At 46.4% G+C, this 4,737-nt stretch overlaps 1 protein-coding gene across 1 annotated transcript in view; it reads left to right on the top strand.

Moving 5' to 3' along the window:
- The first annotated feature begins 1,164 nt into the window (after positions 1-1,164).
- The window catches only part of RASGEF1B (RasGEF domain family, member 1B), a 170,079-nt gene continuing 166,506 nt past the window's right edge, over positions 1,165-4,737 (top strand). The window contains exon 1 of the mRNA XM_012647238.1: positions 1,165-1,184. The gene's annotated coding sequence lies outside the window, so the exon portion shown is untranslated. The remainder of the gene's footprint in view (positions 1,185-4,737) is intronic.

Here is a 4,737-nt window from a genome sequence, read left to right as displayed (position 1 = left end):
TTTCACAGACTGGGTAATTTATAAAGCAAAGAGATTTATTTGGCTCACGGTTCTGGAGGCTGGGAAGTCCAAGAGCATAGCATTGGCACCTGCTGAGGGGCATCCCATGGCGGAAGCTGAGAGGATAAGCAAGTCCACGAGACAGAGAGAAAATAGAGGCTGCATATACCTTTCTATCCAGAGCTCACTCCTAATATAACTAACCCACTTCTGTGACAATAGCATTCATCCAATCATGAAGATGGGGCCCTTGTGGTCTGATTACCTCTTAAAGCCCCAACCTCTTAATACTGTGATAATGGTAATTAAGTTTCCAACACATGGACTTATGGCGGCCACATTCAAACCATAGTGTGCTCTGATGATAGCATCATGGGACTCTGTGGTAGGGGGGAATTTATTTTGACTCTAGCAGAAGTAGAAGAAAATAGTGAAATGTTCCCTAGCAAGTTTGAAATGTTTGCTAGCTGGGTATTATAGGACAAGCAGGAATTCACAGGCAGATATTGAAGAAAGCCTATTTTAGGAAGCAGGAACAGCATAAAGAAAGGCATAAATTGGAGACTTCACAAAAAATACATTGACCGGTGTTGCTTGAGATTTGGGATAAATTGTGGGACGGCATTGGAGCTGAAGCTGAAAAAGTAAGGACCCTTTGGGAGGGTGCTGTATAGCAGGTTGAGAACTTTGAAAATTATCCCATATGGATTCAGAGATTTGAAAACCAGAGGTTTACATGTGGTCGTTGTTTCCATGCAATGTGATGTTAGTGAAGTTAATTTTTTAAAAACGATTCACATAGTCTGATCTATGTTCTAGGATGGTACTTTAACAGATGAAGCTGAAAATATTCTGAATTTATGTCAACATGTGTGCACGGATTCCTTCAAAATGTCATAAATGGTGTCCCCGCACAGGGTTAAATGGGTTTGCACAGGCTGCAAACTGAAGCAGCCATGCAAAAATGCTGACTCAGGCATTTCAAGTGACAACTGTCAGGTTTAAGCGCTTGAGGCACTATTGTGAGTAGCAGGGAAATGGCTCCATGGGCAGGAGAGCCAGCCAAGCCCCTGAAATCTCTGTGTGTTTCCTTCTTGCAGGAGCAGCAATGGAAGCCTTCTGTGTACAGCAGCATGGCTCCAGTTTGCTTCCCAAGCCCACTGATTGAGAAGCCAACAGGCAAGGTAAGAAAGAATCCCTTTCTTGTTGAACGGTATGATTGGAGCTGATTTGCTGTTATTTCTTTTTGTCTCGAGCTGTTTGGGTGACATACATTGATCTCATTAAAAGAGGCTGGTAAAAGCCAAAATTCGACTGGCCCTAACGGGACTCGCCTTAGGTAAAACATCGAGATTCCCTGGCCTCCGCACCTGCCTCCTCTCCCGTCCCGGTGACATCCTCCCACCTGCCTTCAGTGTTCTGGTCTCCCAGCTCTCCCTGCCTGTGAGAACTTGCTAGAAGGAAAGAGAGTGCTTTCAGTCATGGACATCTTGGTGTTAAATTCAGCCACAATACTAATTTTAAAATAGTTAAACTTTATTGTGGAAATAAAGACTTTGCCTCTAGAAAATGGCAGATTTATGCCTGAACTGCTGCTGTTCTGGACCTGCAATCGCAGCCATCATTCCCAGCAGGAAGTATAGAGTTCCTTGGGAAGAGTGTGGGTCCTCTAGAGCCAGCCTGCCTGGGTTCGAATCCCAGCTCCACCGTTCACTCGCTGTGTGATTTGAGCAAGTCCCCTGTAAAAAGGGCATCACGCTTGTACCTGCCTCGTGGGGCTGTCACACAGGTTAAATAATTTAGTATAAGTCCACAGAGCAAGGATCATTTTCTACCTATTTTGTTCACTATGTATCCAAGCGCTCAGGGAGTTATGCAAGTGAGTGGAATAAATGAATAAATGGAAAGCTAACTAGTAAGCTTAGAGAAACCACATCCCCTATTTGCTTAGTTCAAGAAATGGGAGAAGAAGGTGTTGTGTTTCAGGAAGACGAGCAGAACTCAGGTGAGTGGATGGAGCACAGGCACGCTTTCCAGGCACACGATAACAGAAGGACCACGGTGTCCCTGGCGTCCCCACCGCCTTCCTGTCCTTTGCTACCATGGCGCCTCTCAGGACCACACACAGCCCAACATCTAGGGTGAAACATAGTCACTGCCAGGAAAAGCCAAAAACAAACAAATAACAATTCTTTAAATAGGCTTCTCTCCAACTTTCAGATCTATGTGGGCAGAACTAAGAGTTTTTTGCAGTTTTTAAAGGAAGTGAGTCTGTTTTCCTGGCTAATTCCCGATCCTCTCGCCTTGGCTGCAAGTCCTGCCAAGGCAGCTGTACGCGGAGAGCGAAATCCCGGCTGAACGTGGGGCCTCCTGCCCGCGCTGTCGGCCGGGCTGACGTTCGCTGGTGTAGCAGGGGAGGGACCCAAGCTTCTCGGGATCGTGTGTCTGTGCTTTGCGTTCAGTGAGCTCTGCGCTTGCCCTCTGCTGACTTCAGTTCAGAGTGAGAGGAGTGAAATTTGGCCCAAAGTTTAAACCAACCGACCAACAGAACACGCCCTAGATGTCACAAAATGTGCTGGCAACCTTTTCAGCATTCCCGCCTTGCCGGCACCAGCCTCCCTTCCAGCCCCACTGTCCGACTTTGTTGATACAGGCTCTGGGAGGACCACGACTTTGCGGAGACCGAGAGAAGCCATTTCAAAGGCTGAGGTCAGAAGTCGGTGAACCCTTGAGGGGTCTCTTGACTAAATTTCATTTCAATCCAGTAAATGGTCCTGAGTTTACTCACTGGTTCCCAGCCCCGATGAGAAACAGGAACAGCAGTATAAAGTTGTTAGGGAGTGACTTTTTGCAACGCTCTTCAGAGAGTGGGAGTGAATCTGGTACAGTACAACCACCTTGGTTTAGTAATAACGTCTGTGATGTTGTGATCCTTGCGTCTTTCTCCTCCACCGGGGCAGCGTTAGCAGGTAGATCTCCTGTACGGAGTCCCCAGGACTGTCTTGGGTTGAGTGAGACCACTCCCAAAGGATGCTCTTGCTCTGTTTTCTCATCGCTGTGGCTTTTGGGCTTAATATACTTGCTGTGAATTACTGTAATGAATTCATTTTGCAATCAGCTCTGACATCCATCGACCTGGAAGAAGAGAAATGATACTGAAAATCTAAGCAGAGTCAACCTTCAATTATAGGGGCCCATCGAAGGTGGCATTTGGGGTGGGTGGTTGAAACCTGTGGTTAATCTGCCCGGGATCCAAACTTTCTTCCTGGCTACCAAGAAATTTTCTTTTGAGTGCGTGTCTGAAAACTGGACCCAGATGGGATTTTTATCACCCAAACTGAGATGCCCCGAGGTGAATCAGGGACCAGTGTTGCTTCCTTGCTGTGCGAGAAGGGAGGATCATGGGAAAACTCCACATGGAAAACAGAGGATTCCAATGTGAGCTCATGATAGAAAAAAGAATATTTTGGAGCCAACTCAAATCTTACAAATCTAAATAATATCTCCTTTCCTTAACGTTTGTGATTAGAAGGTAGGAACAGAGGAGAGAAAGTCTGGGACCGGAGAGGGAGAGGCCAGAGCTGTCACTCTGGCCGCCAGGCAAGCAAGCCTAGACTGTGTGTTTATCCACCCTCGACAAAGAGGAATTGAGGGTTTTATTTTACAAAATTGGAGTCAGCACCTTTCGAATGGAACATATATATACAAATTTATGCAAATGAGAATGCAAATGTTAAAAAATGTATCTTGGGATTTCCTGGGGATAACCTGGCGGCTCTGTCTCCCTGTCCTCTGCAGTCACTACATATTGTGTTGTGAAAGTTCCAGCTGAGCTCACCCTGTCAAATCCCACAACCTCACCACCGGACTGTTCTTTCTAACTCATCGCAGCTCCTCTGGAGGACGAATTAAGACAGAGTGACTTTAACATATTTGACAGCAAACATATTGCTCCCAAGAGGTTGCGCAGGCTAACGGTAAACACAAAAAGAATTTCAGGATTTCAGTTAATTGCCGCTCGATCCAGAGCGGACGACTGAGAGTGAATTAGACAACGATGCCGGAGACAAAAGCAGGGATTTAGGAAGATAAAGAGGATGACGTCAAGCTCAACTACGAGGCTCTTCCACAGAATTCTCACCGGTGCTCTGGAAGCCACTGAGCCGATGGTGCCAGGTTAAAACATGCCGGCCGAGCGCCGCGACCTCAGCAAACTGTAGGGTGCTCCCGATACACGTGCAGACGGAGCTGTTTTGAATTAGGGGCTGCCCGTGACCGTGACTGCTGACCTGCCTTTCTCAAAAGAGTTTAGGTGACAGTGAAACTTGTCCTCCATCGAAAGAAATGTAACTTGAACGCACTATTTTATTTGACCAGAAGGAAATGGAGAGATCAAGTGATTTGAAGGGTAGCAGTGTTGTTAAATGGAAGGGCGTTGAGAAAGCAAATAAACCCCCTAAGCCTTCTGTATTTCCGAGTGAGTGGAGGGGAAACCGAAGGGGCGGGGTGGAAGTAACTGTTTAAACAGCAGATAGGAAGAAAGGAACTCAGAATCAGCAGAACAGAGCTGCTGTGTTTCAAAGTTGGGAGGCCTTCGTGGGAAGAAGAAAACAGAGGGGTCCTTTTTACAGATGAATCTTTAGCTCCTTTTACCACTGGATAATTTTTCTTTGCAAAGGAATGTTTAGCTTAGCAAGTGGGGGCTATTTTGAGTAGACTTCTAAGTCACAGCCCCTT

This window comes from Propithecus coquereli, unplaced genomic scaffold (assembly GCF_000956105.1).
Source record: "Propithecus coquereli isolate 6110/MARCELLA unplaced genomic scaffold, Pcoq_1.0 Scaffold26, whole genome shotgun sequence".
NCBI lineage: Eukaryota > Metazoa > Chordata > Mammalia > Primates > Indriidae > Propithecus > Propithecus coquereli.
The sequence above is the reverse complement of the archived record's forward strand: the minus strand, read 5'-3'. Positions and strand labels throughout refer to the sequence as shown.